Source organism: Notolepis coatsorum (genome assembly GCF_963971535.1).
Source record: "Notolepis coatsorum genome assembly, chromosome: 11".
Lineage (NCBI taxonomy): Eukaryota > Metazoa > Chordata > Actinopteri > Aulopiformes > Paralepididae > Notolepis > Notolepis coatsorum.
In genome coordinates, this window is record NC_140175.1 from 51,154,306 (window position 1) to 51,175,777 (window position 21,472).

Sequence of the window (21,472 nt, forward strand, 5' to 3'; positions counted from 1 at the left end):
GCATTGACAAGTTGACAAATACACAACTTAATGCATCTTAACATGAACATAAACAGGAAACACATCTTTAGGCCATCCTATATAACAAAATAAGAACAAAATAAATAGGCTTAACAATTAAAATACTAATAGCCTACACAACTAGGCTATACTCATTCACTATCTGAGTTACAGTGATGGCAAATGTAGGGTCTGGGGCACTCCAACTAAGCAGAGCTTGTGTTCCCACTGGTTGCACATCAAACACCTCTCCCATACCTCCCCTTAACGAGTGTGGGAGAACGTTTCCATACAAACCAAACAAGAACAATCATCTTCATCTGATGAAGACTCCTCCTGTCTCTTCCTTTTCTGTTTCTTCTTCTTGCTGGCTGCCTTTTCCAGCTGGGGTGGAGTGCACTGGGATGTACTAGGCTTGGCAGGTGGTCTAGGCTGGGATGTACTAGGCTTGGTAGGTGCACTGGGCTGGGATGTACTAGGCTTGGTAGGTGGACTGGGCTGGGATGTACTAGGCTTGGTAGGTGGTCTAGGCTGGGATGTACTAGGCTTGGTAGGTGCACTGGGCTGGGGTTGCACTAGGCTTGGTAGGTGGTCTAGGCTGGGATGTACTAGGCTTGGTAGTTGGACTGGGCTGGGATGTACTAGGCTTGGTAGGTGGACTGGGCTGGGATGTACTAGGCTTGGTAGGTGGTCTAGGCTGGGATGTACTAGGCTTGGTAGGTGCACTGGGCTGGGGGTGCAACTAGGCTTGGTAGGTGGTCTAGGCTGGGATGTACTAGGCTTGGTAGATGGACTGGGCTGGGATGTACTAGGCTTGGTAGGTGGATTGGGCTGGGATGTACTAGGCTTAGTAGGTGGACTGGGCTGGGGTTGCACTGGGTCGTTTTGATGTTGATGCTTTTTTCCCTGCTCTAATCTCTCCTTCTCTGGGGTGTCAGTGAGGATACTGCTTGACATTCTTTTTTGTTTTTGGGCTACTTCCTGGCTGCAGCCTTTGGACAAGGCCTCAGCTCTTGTGGAGTCACTGGTGGGTCTCTGTCCAGATCTAGTGGATGGCTCTGGGGAGGAGTGGTGAGGTTGGCTGGGGTGCACTGGGCTCGGTCTGTCCTCAGCTCAGCCATCACCTGTTAGATTCTGATCAATCGGGCCAGTATCACGTCTTCTTGTGTTATCATCTCTCCATCCACTCCCTCTGCGTTGTGTAATTTTTATGATCCTGACGTCTCATATACTGGCTGTACAATCCTTATCTCTCCCCGTTAGTGCAATCCGCAACCGTAGTAATTCTCCACCTCCATAAGAATTCGACCCTCAGACAGCATACCTTTCTTGAAAGAGCGTTGTTTATTGATATAAACAGAAACCTCATCTCAGATGTTATCATATTGTATTGTCATTGCTATCAGTCCAATAGTGGCCTCAGGCCTGTCGTTAGCCGAAACACTCCTCGTGTCAGCCGAAGCTAATGATGATGTGTCATTCCCCCCCCCCCCACCCACGGCGAGGGTGAGAGGGATGAGAGTCTCTGATGGTTTCTTCCCTCTTAGTCTCAGTCAGATGGTATTCTGCCCCTACCCGGAACCACTGTTCGATTTATAGATCTTCGTCATAGCAACGACGGGCCCGCCCCTCTTCTGGTTGTCATGTGCCGCTGCCATGACAACCGCGTTTAACTTTTTTTTTTTTTATCCACTTTTTCTCCCATTTTCTATATTTTTCTCCCATCCCAATTTCGTATCATCCAATTCAACCCTCACCTCTCACGGACGCTGTTTCTTGCCTCCCACAAGCCGGCTGCAATGTGGACTAAGTCATACATAGCACAAGTCCCCTCCGGTACTTGAGGTAACAGCAGTCGCATCTTTTCACCTGCGCAGCTCGATCACTCAGTGGCGAGGAGTAACGCGTGGGAGGCTCACGCTGCCCCCGACACTTCCCTGATTCTACTGCGCAGGCGCACCAACCGACCTGTAGGAGTCGCTGTCGACAACGCCCGATCCCCACCCATCAGTTTCCCACCCCCTAATACGGCCAATGTGTATTAGTACGGACGACCAGCTAAACTGAAAGCAAATGTGGAGCGCTGGGCTCGAACTGACGAGCCCAGCGTCTCCAGCATTTCGTGGCGAGCGCCTTGCCCACTACGCCACGTAGCCGCCCTAACCGCGTTTAAACCTTTAAACACATTTCAAAACGTTTCATTACTGTGTGTCAAACCCCCCCCACTTTAGATGCTCTCATCTCCCGCCAATCTATACATCACATACATTGAAAAACACCCAAAAACACCAGTTTTCTCTCAACCTCCTCCAAGTTGGTGAAGAAACGGCCCACGTTGTGCTCATTAAAAGCACTTGGGCACATGCTTTGTCACATGTGACAACCCAACCCCAAAGGAAATGTGACGACCAACCCCAACTGGAATGTCTTGCTAGTATCAAAGGCTAACAACAATCTAAACTATAGCTTTCCCTTCACATTTTTTATTTTTATTTTTTAAGATTTATTTTTTTGCGTTTATCGCTTTATTCTACTGGGGCAGTCGCAGTAGAGAGAGAGAGAGAGAGAGAGAGAGAGAGAGAGAGAGAGAGAGAGAGAGAGAGAGAGAGAGAGAGAGAGAGAGAGATGAGAGAGAGAGAGAGGAGAGAGAGAGAGGAGAGAGAGAGAGAGAGAGAGAGAGAGAGAGAGAGGAGAGAGAGAGAGAGAGAGAGAGAGAGAGAGAGAGAGAGGAGAGAGAGAGAGAGAGAGAGAGAGAGAGAGAGAGAGAGAGAGAGAGAGAGAGAGAGAGAAGAGAGAGAGAGGGAGAGAGAGGTGAAATGGAGACAGACTGGGGGGAAGACATTCGACAAATAACGACGGATTCGGGAATCGAACCCGGGTCGGCCATGCCACAACTCAGCGTGTTATGTGGTTCGCCCCTTCACACTTTTTAATGGTAATAATTGTTTCATTATAAACCCATTGGTGTAAAAGCCTAGAAGAAAAATACTGAGGAGCTGAATATTTTCAATTTGACATGTAAAACACAAAAGGTCTTCTCACCTCAAGTACAGCTGTCATACTCCAAAGAAGTCTATGTAGTTGAGCTCTGACCCCAATTCTGGACATTTCTATACCAAAATATGGAAGACAGCTTCTTTTGGTGGCGAAATATAATGAATGTGACAACCAACCTGTGTGAACAACAACCCTGTTCTCCCTACTTTTTGACAAGGAACACAATAGTCCATGGGCCAGACGAAACTTACATATAAGGGTGACGAAACGTACATATAATTTTTTCAAAGATCTATGTCTGTAGATGATATTTTGGTATGATCAGCCGTTCCAGAGTGGTAGCTTTATCATAATTATCAATCATGAGTATACCCACCCCCTCAGGAAAGTGCATTTCAGATGCTGGCGCATATCCTGTTTAGACTCACGTAGAGGACATCTATCAATGTTTCACAATATTGTGTTTGGTATCATTTTAAAGGGGACTATGTCATCTTTCATTCAAGCTAAGATGTGAATATTTCTGACCAATATAGAGGTCACTGGAGCTCTTTGAACAGTCAACAACACACATTTTTACACGATTTTCGCCTAAATGATATACTATCTTTTAGCCTTGTGTCATCTAGGAGCAACAGGGACACAAAATACAAAATCTACAACACTCTCAGGACCATAAGGATTCAGGAAATGTATAATATGCCTATACTATTTCATTGTTACAGGTCATTGTGAGCCTTAAATTAGAAGAGCAGTATTAGGCTCCTATTAAACTATACAGAACAGCCACTATAGTAGATGGAAACCATAAGGTCCACCTGCATAGGGGTGGATTTTTTTTAACCCTTGAGAGTCCAAAGTCCTGTTTGCACCCGTCAGCGGAGAACAAAAGGATTTATAATTTCTCCCAAATGCTCAAAAAGTACCTCTTTTCTGAAATCGGTAAAAATAGAAAAATTTAATTTTCGAGTGCTTTGAGATGTTATATCTCCTTACTTGCTAAACTTAATACGACTTGTAAATATGTTTAATTCTTGCTAGATGGTATGATTGTAATTATCTCCGTTTGCCAGAGAACTACATCGCGTCAAGAAACGCACATACTGTACACGCGTCGCGCGCACACACACACAGAGCGGCGAGTGTGCGCTGGTGAAGAAGGTGGTTAGACCCCGCAGAGGTATCAGAGACTCGCTACCCCCCCATCCAAATTCTAAACAACAGATTGGGGCTTTTCATAATATGTATGAATTATCTCTTGCAATAATATCCACAGGACTCGACTTTTTGCTGTCGTTGTGTTGTATGTGTGTCACCAACACACGCCAACTATCTCCTGCGTGCGGACCCGCGGACATTCTCTCACAGCTGACAGAGAGAAAAAAAAAAGCAATAGCCTACATACTTTTCCGGACTGATCATCTGAGCTCCTCTCCAGTTGAACTGCTACTATTGTTTGAATCCAAAATATTGATAAATCCAAATGCCATTGTGTAACATGTCATCTGTCTTCACGTGCAGTTAAATCCTCTCTACAAGTGAAACTGAAAACTTACCAAGCCTATAAGTTGTTAAAGGGGCAGTAGGCATTAATTTACTCAGTGGATGCCTGAACTGAATGACACCCAGTATCACTGACTACCACAGCAAGCCTATAGAAAATTATTCTATTTAATAATAATAATTATTATTATTATTATAAATGTCTCTCTCTGTCTATATCTCTGTATCTCTCTCTCTCTTTCTTTCTTTCTTTCTTTCTTCTTTCTTTCTTTCTTTCTTTCTTTCTTTCTTTCTTTCTTTCTTTCTTTCTTTCTTTCTTTCTTTCTTTCTTTCTTTCTTTCTTTCTTTCTTTCTTCTTTCTTTCTTTCTTTCTTTTTTCTTTCTTTCTTTCTTTCTTTCTTTCTTTCTTTTCTTTCTTTCTTTCTTTCTTTCTTTCTTTCTTTCTTTCTTTCTCTTTCTTTCTTTCTTTCTTCTTTCTTTTTCAGGTAAACCTCTATATCTAATGTGTGTACATCACAGCAAGCCTATAGAAAATTATTCTATTTAATAATAATAATTATTATTATTATTATAAATGTCTCTCTCTGTCTATATCTCTGTATCTCTCTCTCTCTCTTTCTTTCTTTCTTTCTTTCTTTCTTTCTTCTTTCTTCTTTCTTTCTTTCTTTCTTTCTTTCTTTCTTTCTTTCTTTCTTTCTTTCTTTTCTTTCTTTCTTTTTCTTTCTTTCTTTCTTTCTTTCTTTCTTCTTTCTTTCTTTCTTTCTTTCTTTCTTTCTTTCTTTCTTTCTTTCTTTCTTTCTTTCTTTCTTTCTTTCTTTTTCAGGTAAACCTCTATATCTAATGTGTGTACATGGCATCAAATCAAAGTGTGGTGTCACTGTAGGCCGCCTGGCCCAGTCATTGGAATAACAAAGGAACAACAGACTAGAAACTGGGCCTTTGTTCCAGGTGTGAATTGGTCTAGTGACATTGATCACATTGCATTCTGGGAGGGAGTGTAGTTCTCTTATCAAATTGGTGAATTCACTGAATCCTTTCAAACCGCTGTGCTGCGACTTGGTAAGGATCCAGAATGTTTCATAGGACATTGATTAAAAACTATTGGCTCGAATTTTACAATTGAGGGCTTATTTTGAAGGTATGAACCTGTAGTTTCATATTATGTAAAACAAGAAATTGTGAAAATTCTTAGGGAGGAGGAGCATAACCGGCTAGACTTCAGAGGGTTATATTTCGTATTGGCATCGCGTCCCACTCTTAAGCCATACTGAGATATACCTCATCTCATGTACCTAGTGTACTCCATCAACGAATAAACAAAAATACACCCATCACCTGCCAGGCCCCGCCCCTAGTGGCGTACTATAAAGTACTAGGCGTGGTCACCACTCACTCTTCCTCTATTTTCGTTTCCATCATAGCGGATGCAAGACGCCCTATGTAACTAGTTGTTATGAAAAGTTTAGAGAAAATTGCGTAATATTGAATGCTTACCCCTGGAATCTTCTGGGCATGTTCCAACGACACGTCGGGCCTATTCTGATGTTTCCTCATCTTGTGGCAGCAGATCGAGGGGCAGCGTGCAAGGGTTGGCTATCGAGCCGGCTCGCACACAGGTAGGCCCTGTGTCATTAGGCATTGATGCTAGTGTTAGTAATGCTGTGAAGTGTGTGTCGGCGCCAGGGGCGGGATGGCTTGGTGAACGTTCCCCTGAAGTGGACGGGTTCAGGCGATCCTGGAGCGTGCTGCTAACACTAATGCTAATGCTAACGCTAATGCTGAAATGGGTCACTGTTCTAATGTTCCCCGCCGTGGGATGTTGCCGCTTTTCCCTCCTCTTAACCAGTTCATTAATGAAGGTCAGTCGGTAGCTAATGTGGGGGGTTTTGCTGAGTCCTATTTACCCTTTTTACGGGTAAATGGATTGACAACAGGGTGCAGGGCGGGTGTACCATGGCTAAGTAGCCAGGTAGCTTTGATCCTGTGCCCCGGCGGGGTTGAACGGTGTTTGAGAGCGAATCGGCTCGGCGGGTGGCAGTATGGACGGATGAGAGCTATACTGCTGCAGGATGGTATTTAGCGGCGGCCAGTGTTGTGGCTCAGCTGACTATTTTCCTGTCCACATTAGCGTCGGTAGTGGGGCTACGGGACCAGCCGGCGCTGAAAACATTTTGCATGTTTGTGGTGTATAGAGATCTTGACTCAGTCGCAAGCTATAACTGCGGGGAGGATTAGGATGCTATCAACGTTTGTTAATAGGCATGTCTGGTTGGAGCAATCTCCTCTTGGGGAAGAAGAAAGATTTTCTCTCCTCACGGCTCCTTTTTCCACAGAGGGACTTTTTGGTTGTTCTGCGGAGGCGCAGGCGGTTTATTGATCTGGGGTCCCCACACCGCCTCACGCTATGCAGCCAGAGGTTGGAGCACGGCCTCGTCAGCGACTGTGGCGAGGCCCTCAACAGGCGGCCATGTTTCCCCCGCCAGTGGTTCCCTGGGCGGAGAGTCAACAGGGGTCCACAAGGCCGACAGCCTTGGCGGCCGAGGGATCGGCCATTTTGGGTGTACTCGGCTTGGGAAATACAAGCCGTCGTCATTCTGCCGCGAACAGCCCGCTCCCCGTTCACTCCTCTCTCCGTTACCCATGGAAGCGGGGGCTCTGATCGTTTTCCTTTGGCTACGGGCCGCGAACCTTCTTTGAAGCGCATGCAGCCCCCACTTTTCGCTTCTCATGGGGACAGGGGCTGACACCCAGTTGATGGCTGAGCCTGGGTCTGTCCGTGAGAATGTTGTGCTGTCGCGTGGCTCCTGCACCACACGTTGTGTGATGGGTGAGCTGGTGTTATGGCTGCCACTATTTACAGTGGTCAGCAGGGGGACTCGAGGCCTCTTCGGTTGAATGCTCAGCACGGGTTACCCCGGCCTCGCCTTCGCCAGGCGGGGTATCACGCTGATGCCTCCCACTCCCGTGAGAGCGGCAGTGGTCTGCAAAGAAGAGGCGAGCGTGATTTGGGGTGATAGCAATATCACTGCAGGGGCTACGGCGTGTAGGAGCCCATGGGGTCCTCACGCCTTGCATGTCTAGCTGTAGAACAACTCCTCAGCATGCGCTAGAGGGGTGTTCAGGGGGGGAGCATGTGTCAACCAGTTTGATGGCAGCTTCTCCCGTATCAAACCGGCCCTTTCTGTCGGGGTCCCCCCTTGGGTGCGACCTCCCTGTCCGCGTTGGCGGGTTCAGGGGCTACGCACAGCGGGAGGGACCGGGCCACCTATCTACTGTTCCTTGCGGCCCAGCGTCAGTTGACGGCGGGTGCGCTTTGGGATTATTATCACATATGGCGACAAGAATGCCGTTTGGAGGGGTGGATGGAGAGAACGTTGAGGGAGGGGCTTGTTTTTCAGTTCGCACAACCCCACCCTCCGTTTTCAGGTTTGGTGCAGACCCTATTGTCAGGGTCAGAAGCAGTGACAGCCCTGGCCGACGAGATCCAATCTCTGTTGGCGAAGCAGGCTATAGTTGTGGTCCCGAGAGAGGACGCGGTGTCAGGCGTCTACTCCCGTTATTTTCTGGTGCCCAAAAAAACGGGAGGGGTCAGACCTATACTGGATCTGTCCGCATTCAATCGTCTGATTGTGGCGAGACCATTCAGGATGTTGACCGTCAAACTCCTGCTGCTTGCTGTCAGAGGGGGAGACTGGTTCACCTCCATAGACCTGAAGGATGCGTATTTTCACATCCCGATTTTCCCTCCTCACAAGAAGTTCCTACGGTTCCTGTTTCAGGGTGTAGCGTACGAGTACCAGAGGTTGCCGTTCGGCTATTCTCTGGCTCCCGCACATTCACCAAGTGCGTAGCGACGGCGCTGGAGCCTCTACGTCGTCGGGGAATACGGATTCTATTCTATCTCGACGACATTCTACTCCTCAGCCGGTCGGAGGAGGTCGCCAGGTCTCATACCAGGCTGGTGGTGGAATTCCTCACCAGGCTGGGTTTTGCTGTGAACTGGAAGAAGAGTACGCCTCTTCCCAGTCAACAGGTGGAGTACTTGGGCTTGACGCTGAGGTCGAGGCCCATGATTGTAACCCTCTCGGAGCAACGGAGGGTGTCTATCCTCCACGCGCTCGGGGGTTTCCGTCTTGGAAAGACGGTTACGGCGCTGCAAGTGATGCGCCTGCTCGGTATGATGGCATCTGCTCACACGGTGGTTCCTCTTGGCCTCCTCTTCATGAGGAGGATACAGAGGTGGTTCTTCAGTATGAGAATAGACTCGGTGAGGGACAAATGGAAACGGTTGACGGTTCCTTTGTCGATATGGGAGGATCTCGCCCATTGGAGGAGGCCTGGTATCCTCACCATTGGGGTCCCCATGGGCAGCAGGCGCTCACACGTCACAGTCTTCACCGACGCTTCCCTCACGGGTTGGGGAGGGACGTGTCGGACCAACGCAGTGGGGGGCAGCTGGACGGTCCATGCTGCCCGGTCTACCCTGCACATCAATGTGTTGGAATTGAGGGCGGTCCTCCTGGTCCTCAAACGGTTCGTCCACCTGGTGGTAGGCGAGCACGTTCTGGTCAGAACGGACAGTATGACGGCAGCGGCGTATATCAACAGGCAGGGTGGGACTCGTGCCCCTTGTGGTTCTCGGTCAGTCGGGCAGATCATCCCCCCTTGGGGGTGGATGCCTTCTCGATGTTTCCATGGCCGCCCGGCCTTCTGTACGCCTTTCCTCCTATACAGCTGTTGGGTCAGCTGTTGGAGCGGATACGGAGGGAGCGCAGGACGGTGATCCTGGTCGCGCCGGACCGGGGCACGGCAGTGTGGTTCCCGGTCCTGATCCAGCTACTGGTAGCTCCGCCATGGCTTATTCCTTGGTTGGCGACGGCCCTCTCTCAAGCACACGGGTCGCTGTTTCAGTACCCGGTGTTGTGCCAACGTCTGATGGTGTGGCTGGTGAGAGGGTAAATCTGGAGAGGATGGACCCTTCTGTGGTTGATACCATCCGGAATGCGCATGCTCCCTCCACTGTCGCGCTTTACGCGGGCAGATGGCGTATGTTTCAAGAGGGGACAGGGACCCGGCGGGGGGCAGGGACCCGGTGTCCTGCCCCCTGGATGCTGTCCTTGTTTACCTCCAGTCTCTCCTTGATAGACTGTCGGCTTCGACGGTGAGGGTATATGCAGCAGCTATATCCTCTTATCACGAGGGATTTGAGGGTGATGTTTTGTTCAGCCACCCTCTTGTGAAGCGTTTCCTGCTTGGCGCCCGACGCGTTAAGCCGGTAAAACGCTCTTTGGCTCCGAGTTGGGATCTTCAATTGGTCCTCGGTCGGTTGTCCTTGGCCCCGGTTGAGCCTCTTGAGCAAGCGCCGTTGGAACAGCTGTCGTTCAAGACCGCGTTCTTGCTGGCCGTCACCTCCGCTAAACGCGTGGGTGAGCTTTGTGCAGAGTGCCTGTCTTTTCGTTCCGATTGCGGTGCCACTCTGCGGCCTAATCCTGCCTTCGTGCCTAAAAATAGTTCCTTCCGCTCCAGGGATATTGTGGTTCAGGCGTTTCATCCACCTCCTCACGCTAGTGAGTTGGAGGCGGGCCTTCACCTGTCATGTCCGGTCCGGGCTTTGGGGATTTACCTCAGCCGTACTCAGGGCCTCAGGGCTACCGATCAGCTCTTTGTCTGTTACGGTGGTTCTCGTGCTGGTAAGGCACTATCGAAACAGCGCCTGTCCCATTGGTTGTGCGAGGGCATTGCCCTTTGCTACACGTTGGCCGGGCTGGCTCCCCCTGGGGGCGTCAGGGCGCACTCCACTCGTGGGGTGGCAGCCTCTGCCGCTCTGCTGGGTGGGGCCTCGGTGGAGGACATCTGTGCTGCAGCTTCATGGTCCTCCCCGGGTCCCTTCGTAAGGTTTTACCTCATGGACATGACCGGGGGTTCTGTCTCCCAGGCGGTTCTGAGGTCTGTGGCCTCTCCTGCTTCCCGTCCTTTGGTGGGGTAGCAGGGGTGTGTGGGTATGGGCCACAGTGTGTTGTGTCACACGTGGTTCCGCCTGTGCTGTGTGTTCAAGGGGTTCTAGTTCCCTCTTGTTCGCACTCGGTGGAGTTGACTGCGCCCCCTCTTCATTAGGAAGGATGGGGTGACGGGACTCCCCTCCCCCTTGATGTGGGCTTACGGGTCCTCAGGGGGTGCATCTGTCGGGCCTCGCGTCCGCTCTACCCCATATCTCAATATGGCTTAAGAGCGGGACGCGATGCCAATACGAAATATAACGACAGGTTATGTATATAACCTAGTTATATGAGTACTGGCTAAGCGTCCCGCTCTTAGCGTGCCCTGAGTTCCCTTGGGGAAACTTTTTTTTGGAAACGATTTTTTCTGAGGAAGAGTGAGTGGTGACCACGCCTAGTACTTTATAGTACGCCACTAGGGGTGGGGCCTGGCAGGTGATGGGTGTATTTTTGTTTATTCGTTGATGGAGTACACTAGGTACATGAGATGAGGTATATCTCGGTATGGCTTAAGAGCGGGACGCTTAGCCAGTACTCATATAACTTATAACATATAATCCTTGAAGTGTCTATTTTAAGATTCTGACGCAGGTAACAGGTTGGAATAATGTCCCATGGGGTTTATTTTTAACCCTTTATTACACCTATCCTGAACCAAAACCTGAAAAATAAGAAAAAGAAAACAGCATAACTTTTGAAGTTAACAACATATAGAGACAAATTAAAACATTTTCCCAAACAAGTTTGACCCAAGGAATTCAGTACAATTGTTATTTTTTAGATTCAAACACATCTTGATTAAATTTCAGGACAGAAAAAGCTAAAAACACTGAAAGAAAACGTCACATCTCTATTTTCCCTTTCTACTCAAATGTAGTGCATTGGATGAGATCGATTTAGGTTAATATTGGAAATAATATTGTAATAAAGATTGTCTCCATGCTGTTATGCCCTGAATATTATAGTTTTGCATAAACAATTCTATAGAGACAAATTAACACATTTTCCCATGTGATTTTGATCAGTGATTTATTAATTGTTAAGGTTCAAACTATATGTTTTCATATGCACTGGATATCATGGACTGGATATCTTCTTTGTTGACACAACATTCAAGTTTGTACCCTAAACTACTAATCATCATCATCACTAAAACAATTCTCAAGTCTATCTCTTCGATCTCCATCTCTTCCTCTGCCTCATCACACTTGTACTCTCCATCCTCCTCATCCATGTTATTTTTTGCGTAATCTGCCTCCTTATCAAGAGCTTCTTGCTCTTCTGACTCCACTTTCTGGGCCAGTACCTCAACAAGAGAAGGACGGAGGATGGGTCCAACCATCCAGACAGGTTCTAACACCTCCTCATCCATTGTTTTTCCCAGTCCATACTTTGATCATAGGCTTTGGGCCTCTTGAATATTGGCTGTTCTGCTCTTTTGTATAGCAGGCGACTCTGAAGTTGGCTCGCTGTACATGTGGGATGACACAGACCTTGGGGGGAGGCAGGCGTTCAATGTCTACTTTGGAGTTTGCATCCAGGACTTTATCAGCACCCATAATTTTCTGCAGCATCGTGGCTCACACAGCATCAACTGACTTCATCCAACCATGGCCATCCATAATGCATGTGAAGGACTCCATCTCCTGTTGGAGCTCATCTGTTACCAGCGACAATGCGCCAAGCTGACTGAAATCCTTCTGGAATCTAGGGTTCTTCTGCAGATTATTCAATGGATTCACCTGTCTATTTCCTTTGAAAGCGCTGGCACAGTCATCCCCAGAAAAGTCATAGTATCCCAGCAGAGTGCTGCAGTACTCTGAGTCCAGAGACTCAGCCAGTTCGGACACATGTATTAGCTTGCAGTACCAAGGTTCCAGTGCCGTGGTCCAGGTATCTGGAGAGGTTGGTCATGCTGACATGGTAGATGAGGATCACCAGTATATGGAGAGGTTGGTCATGCTGACATGGTAGAGGAGGATCACCAGTATATAGAGAGGTTGGTCATGCTGGTAGAGGAGGATCATCAAAAAAAATTCCATCTAGACCAGTGGTCCGTTCAACTTCAGCTCAACATAGTTCACAACATTTATAATAATAGGGCCCTTTCTTATCTTACAAATTATTTTCAGTGGAACAGGGACATGCATACCCATAACACAAGAGCCAGCATTGCTGACCTGCGTATTCCAAGGTTCAAAACTAATATGGGCAAATGTTCTTTTAAATTCTGGGGAGCCACAAATTGGAATTTGCTACCTTCACAGCTAAAATGCATCAGTAGCCGGCACAACTTTAAGAAAAAAGTTAAATCTTGGCTCCTCGACAATGTCCAAAACTAGATTTTAAAATGCATGAAAATGGTGTCTGATACATTGTTGCCTGTGGCTACGTTTGTACTGCTTTTAAAATGTTCATGTCTATGTAGTTTGTCAAATTGTTATTTCTGGTCCTGTTTTGTATTGCTTGTCTGTCTGAGACCAAGGACCACAATGGAAATGTGAGGTTCGCCTCTTCCCTGGACCTTTAATTCCTGTTCCCTGGACCTTTAATTCCTGTTCCCTGGACCTTTAATTCCCTGTCTCCTCACCTCACCAGCCCCCACCCTCACGTTGTCGTTACTGTGAGGTTCGCCTCTTCCCTGGACCTTTAATTCCTGTTCCCTGGACCTTTAATTCCCTGTCTCCTCACCTCTCTAGCCCCCACCCTCGCGTTCGTTTACTCTCGTCTGCTCTTCAGCAGCCCACACCCTTGGACTATCTTTCATTATGTGTTTGATTGGTCCGTGCCGAACACACACTTCTAGTCAAGTATCAATTACCTTCACGCACCTGATGTGTGTTCTAATTAGCGCCCCAGTGGGCTTTAAATACCTGGATCTCCCCCCAGTCCTTGTCGGGTCGTTCTCTATCTGTAAGCTCCTACGGGAGATTCCCTATCTGTCTGTATGCTGTTTCATCTCCGGCGTAAGACGAGGTGCAAGCCTTCGCCACCTGTCGCCGTTTGCCTGGAGTGGGACACAGTACTGCGCTCTCTAATTCTCTACGGGAGGTATTCCAGTGTTCCACTCCAGACCCCGCGCCAGACGCGCTCCTACAGCAGACGCGTTCCTACAGCAGACGCGCACCACTCCAGACCCCGCGCCAGACGCGCACCACTCCAGACTCCGCGCTGATGCGCTCCTACAGCAGACGCGCACCACTCCAGACTCCGCGCTGATGCGCTCCTACAGCAGACGCGCACCACTCCAGACTCCGCGCTGATGCGCTCCTACAGCAGACGCGCTCCTTCAGCAGACGCGCTCCACTCCAGACGCGCATCGCTCTCTAATTCTCTACGGGAGGATGTGTCTCTCCGAGCCGGCGCGCTCTCCGAACCGGCGCGTTCTCCAAGCAGACGTGCACCACTCCAGACCCCGCGCCAGACGCGCACCACTCCAGACTCCGCGCTGATGCGCTCCTACAGCAGACGCGCACCACTCCAGGCTCCGCGCTGATGCGCTCCTACAGCAGACGCGCTCCTTCAGCAGACGCGCTCCACTCCAGACGCGCATCGCTCTCTAATTCTCTACGGGAGGATGTGTCTCTCCGAGCCGGCGCGCTCTCCGAACCGGCGCGTTCTCCAAGCAGACGCGCACCACTCCAGACCCCGCGCCAGACGCGCACCACTCCAGACTCCACGCTGATGCGCTCCTACAGCAGACGCACCACTCCAGACTCCGCGCTGATGCGCTCCTACAGCAGACGCGCACCACTCCAGACTCCGCGCTGATGCGCTCCTACAGCAGACACGCTCCTTCAGCAGACGCGCTCCACTCCAGACGCGCATCGCTCTCTAATTCTCTACGGGAGGATGTGTCTCTCCGAGCCGGCGCGCTCTCCGAACCGGCGCGTTCTCCAAGCAGACGCGCTCCACTCCAGACGTGCATCGCTCTCTAATTCTCTACGGGAGGATGCGTCTCTCCGAGCCGGCGCGCTCTCCTCCAGACGTCTAGCCTGCGCACTCCTACTCCATCCCTGTAAGCAGCTCCAGCCCTCGCCCTGTCCAAGGCCTTAACCCTGTTTTCTCTGTCCCTGTCTCCAGCCCGCCTCCGCGGGCCTCTGTCCCTGTTCCCCTCTCCAGTGCCCTTGTCCCTCGCCCTGTCCAAGGCCTTAACCCTGTTTTCTCTGTCCCTGTCTCCAGCCCGCCTCCGCGGGCCTCTGTCCCTGTTCCCCTCTCCAGTGCCCTTGTCCCTCGCCCTGTCCAAGGCCTTAACCCTGTTTTCTCTGTCCCTGTCTCCAGCCCTCCTCCCCGGGCCCCTGTCCCTGTTCCCCTCTCCGTTGCCCCTGTTCCTGCCTTCCTTGCCCTGGCCCTGTCCTTTAGCCTTAGCCCCTTAGCCTGCTCGCCTCTTAAAGGCACAGTGCCTATTTTTCCCTAGTTCTTGTTTTCCAGTATTTTGTGTTCTCCCTTAAAGGGACAGTGCCGCTTTTCTGTTGTATTCAATAAATGCCCAGTTCTTGGCTTACTCTCATACCTGTCTTGTGTTGTGCGATTGGGGTCGGTTACAAACCATAACAGGAAATAAGTCTTGACTTTTTTGTGTAGCATCCTTGATGTTTTTCTGGAATCTTGTATCTTTAAAAATGTCTAATCAAATCAAATCAAGCCCAACCAGTCGACCGCGATTGACCGGTAGATCGCGGGCTGATTTCAAGTAGACCGCGAGATTATTTTGGAAAATCATTACATTTTATTTGATTTGGAGGGGAGGACAAAAAACATTCGAGCAGTCCTGCAAACTGCACAACTCCCTCCCCCACACACACACACACGCTACTGCATCAACGTTACTTATGATTAACAAAGGCATCCGTTTTGTGGCATTAACGTTAAGTTACTATGGGGGTAGATTTCTATCAAAAATAAATCAACGCAAAAGTAGAATCCACAATCGTAAAAACTATCCACACACACACATCTCTCAATTTGTGTTTCATAAATCATAAAAAACACGCTTGATCTGCTTAGATTTACGTACGGAATTCTAAAAACACGCTTGATCTGCTTAGATTTACGTACGGAATTCTAAGGACACGCTTGATCAGCTTGGAGTTACATACGGAATTTTGAGACAAATATTTAGCTGTTTTCCCCGTGTGGATTCGTGTGTGAAGCTTCTTCTTCTTAGAGGTCTATCAAAAATAAACAAACGCAAAAGTAGAATCCACAATCGTAAAAACGATCCACACACACACACCTCTCAATCTGTGTTTCATAAATCATAAAAACACGCTTGATCTGCTTAGATCTACGTACGGAATTCTAAAAACACGCTTGATCTGCTTAGATTTACGTACGGAATTCTAAGGACATGCTTGATCAGCTTGGAGTAACGTACAGAATTTTTAGACGAATATTTCACTGTTTTCCTCATGTGGATTCGTGTGTGAAGCTTCTTCTTCTTCGGCGCTACCGAACACGGCCCGAGGTGTGTTTCGGCTCATGAGCGCTACCAGTGGCCAAAATCTTTAGCCCTAGGCATCAACATTCCATTATGAAAATGAATGCTATATGAATGAATGAATGCTATATATATATATTAGGGCTGTCAGTTTATCGCGTTAATTAGATTACTTAATTACACAGCAAATTATCGCGTTATGAAAATTAACTAAACATTTATTACAAAAAAAATTATTTTTTAATTTTTTTAATAACTTATTATTTTTTAAATCTCATTAATTCCATAAGAACGTAGAATACACATTTACAGACTTTTTTTTATATGGTCCATTTGCATGTTCTTGGTATATGATTCTAGGGACATCTATGGATCTCAGGGAATGTATTCTCAGTGTCAGAAATACTGTGTCTGTTACTAGGCTTGAGTAAATTGTAATGAACCAAATGAGAATATCAATTAAATTTGTTTTAATCTTTGACTGTGAATAACACCATGCTAAAATTTACCAGACCTGAAAAATCTAAGCAAATTAATAGATGGAAGATGATTAAACAGAAGGTTTTGTAGATACAGTACTGAATTCTGCCATCCGGACACATGCAATTTGAAATATGATTATAGAATATAGAATATCAGGCAGAAAATGGTTATGCGATTAAAATGCGATTAATTAGATTAATTAATTACAAATCCTGCAATTAATTAGATAAAAATTAGACACCACTAATATATATATATATATATATATATATAGTACCATTTTGAAGATAACTAGGGCTTTCAAATGATATAAAATATCTGTATGATTATCATGATTATTATTATTCATATCTTTCATATTTGATACAGAAATTATTACAAAAATCTTGTCCGGCCACCACATTTCAACAAACAACTGCATTTTCAACCACTTTACTGACAAGCTAGCAGGAAACTTAGAGGGTATGGGATATAGACAATTATGTGGGCAATATAGAACAGCTGACAGATTAGAAATATAATTTATTGTTAAAAAGTTATGATAATTATAGTGATAGTAATAAAACAATCCCATCTGAAAATGTACTTGAATGGGTTTATGATGAATATCTGTTTGTGGGTATGCTCAAAGTAATATATTATTCATATCTTTCATATTTGATACAGAAATTATTACAAAAATCTTGTCCGGCCACCACATTTCAACATACAACTGCATTCTGAATTAATTTAGCCTTGTAGTTTTCTAATCCCATCGTTTATGTGTTATATTTGTATTGATTAAAGATAAGTCAGTTACTGTACATGACACTGTACATGTCAAATATGCTAAGGTAATTAGCTTTAACGTATTGCTTATGGAACATTGTGTCCCCGTTTATCCCAGAGGAGTTGATGAACACTGCAGCTGTATTATGTAAGAAATACATATGCAGTATATAATAATTGTATATAATAATTGTAAAGTGTTATTTGATGTTTTTTTTTGTTTTGGTGTAAATAAAAATAAACTGATAAATTCAAATCCGTTTAAAAAAAATTGGTATTACACACTGTTCTAAGCATTTATAATGACAGTAACTGCCAGATATTGAAAGTTGAAGTAATCCTGGAAAAGGAGGTAAGACCACTCACTATAGAACATTGTTTTGACAAAACACAAAGAAAATCCAGATGGAATTTGTATTTAGTTTTCCCACTAATCACTATAATGGTCATAACTTCTGTCACCTGTTCTATATTGCCCACATAATTGTCTATAAAATAAGATAAGACATTCCTTTATTGATCCCCTTGGGGAAATTCAGGCATCATAGCAGCATGGGGGAGGGGAGGTATAAGGTAGTAAAAAGGCAGTGTAAACAATATAACAAATCAATATAATTTAACTCTGGACATGTGCATATGGGCAACAAGGTGCGAGATGAGGGTATATGCCCTCTCAGTAATATTTGCCCTACAATAAAGTTACACTATATAATATAATATAATAATCAAAATCAAATCTAAAAATGCTAAATGCTAAATGCAATATATGATCTAATAATCCAATAATCTAAATCTAATCTAATATATAATCTATAAATGCTAAATGCTATATGATCTGATAAAGTATACAGTATTCACATAAGGTGCTATAGGTTCCTAGTTGGAGGTCTGGCAGCAGTCCCTGCCCACTGTTGTGGAGTCTGATGGCCGCTGGTATGAAGGACTGGCCGAGGCGGTTAGTTGAGTGTGTGTGGGGGGGGGGGGGGGGGGGGTTCTTCTCATCTTGACTAGCTCGTCATAGAGGGGGTGGGAGGGATTCTCCAGGATAGCAGCCAGCTTCCTTCTAACCCCCCTCTCTGCCTTTAGATTGGCAAGAGTAGTAGGGTTTTAGGATGAGGTGGAGGTGGTGGAGTCATATAAGTTCCTTGGGGTACACCTGAGCAATAAACGGGACTGGTCGGACGCATACGTTTTCCTCACTCCCTGATGCCCTGCAGCCAGCTTCCTTCTCATCCCCCTCTCTGCCACCACCTCTAGTCTGACCAGCTCGACTCCCACCACGGAGCTAGCCTTCCTCACCAGCTTGTTCAGTTTGTTGGTGTCCCTCGATTTGATGTAGCCTCCCCAGCATGCCACAGCATAAAAGAGGACGCTGGCCACTACAGACTGGTAGAATGACTGCAGGAGTCTATTGCAAACATTAAAGGACCTGAGTCTCCTCAGGAAGAACAGCCTGCTCTGTCCCTTCCTGTAGAGGGCCTCTGTGTTGTCCGACCAGTCCCGTTTATTGTTCAGGTGTACCCCAAGGAACTTATATGACTCCACCACCTCCACTTTGTGGATTGTGGATAAGCATAAGTTACAAGTTCAATAACATCAGCATATTTACCCAACCATAGCAAGCATTGTTGGTCATTCATATCTCTCAGTTCCTTCCTTTGCTCAGAGAGCCCGTACTGAATTGTACCCATTCTGCAATCTGTTAATAAAGTTTTCAATCAGACAATTGTATAGAAAAGCTTTTATTATAATATTCTTTGCAGTAAAATCATCATGCCTCGTTTGGTACTCCTGCGGATCGCTGGTAGCCTACTCGTGGGTGGCGGGGAGCTAACGTTATTAGCTCCGGTAGGGTTGTTATTGATTATCTTGTGTAGCCCAAATGGCGGACTTCCCGGAAGTAAAAAAAACTAATAAGCGATTGCCGATTGGTGGTAAGAAAGGCAGAGGTGGGTGCAAGCGGTGTGACGTAATTGGCAGAATTGACTGTCAATCTAAATTGTTCTGTTGTACCTGACACGACACATGCATTGCAAACTCAGATATTATGGGATAACACTGGAGAACATGGGGCTTTGTTTAAGAGAGATACAGTGAGTGCTGTCTCTTAAACTCTTAAAACTCATAAACTTTTTAGTCTTTTTAGTCAAGTTAGTCTGTTAGGTTATGAAAGCCAGTGGGTATTTTTCTATACATTTGTCTGATTGATTGATTGAAACCTTTATTAACAGATTGCAGAATGGGTACAATACAGTACAGCTCAATACAATAACTGCTAAGACTGGAGGATGAAGACCAGAAAAATACTTTCAGCTTGTTTACATAAGGGTCCTCCATTTTCAATTCATCAAAACATTTAGAGACATAGAAATATACAGTAATATCATAAAACAAATAAAAATTAAAAGATTGCCATAATTTAAAAAAAAAGTTTGCCAGGGCACAAATATCGGTATCGGTATCGTTATCGGCCGATTGTGTTAGTTGAAGTATCGGTATCGGCCGCAAATTTTCATATTGGTGCATCCCTATTATATACCCATTCAATATGCACATGACATAAAATATTATATGCCATATAATATTTTCTGTCATGTGCATATTGAATGGGTATTACTAATACTATTACTACTAATACTAGCCGAGAGTAGATAAAATTTGGGCTTGTAGCTCTCGGCTAGGTGGCAAATAAAAAAGTAGATCTTGGTTCAAAAAAGGTTGGGCATCCCTGATAGACTATAGTGGCTGTTCTGTATAGTTTAATAGGAGCCTAAGGCTGTGTCCACTCAAAGCCTTTTTTTCAAGGCGGACCGATTAAAAAAAAAAAAGCTCAGAACGTTTTTTCTGAGGCTCGCGCCAGCCGCGGCTCCGCCCCTTCCTCGATGAGTTACATTGATGAGCACGCTCCTTTTCCAAAAGTTGAACTAGTTTCAACTTTATGAGCTGGGAGCGCTCCGCCAAAAACACTGCGGCCCAGAGCTAATAAAACGCTCCAGTGACCTCTATATTGGTCAGAAAGATTCACATCTTAGCTTGAATGAAAGATGACATAGTCCCCTTTAAAATGATACCAAACACAATATTCTGAAACATTGACAGATGTCCTCTATGTGAGTCTAAACAGGATATGCGCCAGCATCTGAAATACAATTTCCTGAGGGGGTGGGTATACTTCATGACTTGATAAAGCTACCACTCTGGAACGGCTATCGTACCAAAATATCATCTACAGACATAGATCTTTAAAAAAATTATATGTAAGTTTCGTCACCCTGAGTGGTACCGACAAGTGAAATGTTGGCCTCTGGCCCATGGACTACAATGGCGGTGTTAGTTTTCCGATGTGACCCCAGAGACACCACTTAGCAGGCCATGAACATTCTTAAAGGTAGGCAAAAGAGCCCGGCTTGGCTTTCTTTACCTTTTTTGTTTTGGTCTGATGTGTGGGTCTGATCGTGGATTATAGGAGAGGACAGCAGGAGACACACACACCACTGAGGATAAACAGGGCTACCGTGGACAGGGTGAGCAGCTTTAAGTACCTGGGGGTCCACATCTCAGAGGATCTGACATGGACAACACACATAGACTCAGTCGTAAAAAAGGCGAAGCAGCGCCTCTACCACCTGAGACAGTTAAGGAAGTTCAGAGTATCTGGGAAGATACTCCAGTCCTTCTACTCCGGAGCTGTAGAGAGCATCTTGACTGGAAACACCACTGCCTGGTATGGAAACAGCACGGCACAGGACAAGAAGGCCCTACAGAGAGTACCAGCCGAGCGTACCACGGGTATTGCACTACCTCCCCTGCAGGTTCTATACAACAAGAGGTGCAAATCCAGAGCCTGCAGAATAATGAAAGACCCTCACCACCCCAATAACAGCCTGTTCCAGCTGCTGAGGTCAGGCAGACGCCTGCGAACCCCAGCTACTAGGACAGAGAGACTTCGGCTCAGCTTCTTCCCCCAGGCCATCAGAGCCTTGAACACTGAACTCTACACACAAACACACATGAGCACACACACGACACGCACGCTGTACACGCTCGCACACTAGCAGCCACTTTAACATGAGCAAGCACACACTCATGCTGCACACGCCCACACTTATGGCCACTAAGGAAAGGTCACTTTAAAAATAGTATAGTAACAGTAACAGTGTATAATATATGCACTACCAAAGGACCTAGCATGTCCTCCATGCTCTGTAAATAACTTATGTACAAATACCGATATGCCCTACTATGTTACCTGTTTATTGCACAATGTTGTTTTATTGGATTCTAT

At 46.4% G+C, this 21,472-nt stretch overlaps 1 protein-coding gene across 1 annotated transcript in view; it reads left to right on the top strand.

The window, feature by feature from the left end:
• The window catches only part of cabp1b (calcium binding protein 1b), a gene marked incomplete at its 5' end in the record, with an annotated part of 90,675 nt that overhangs the window by 20,702 nt on the left and 48,501 nt on the right, over window positions 1-21,472 (top strand). The window lies entirely within an intron of this gene.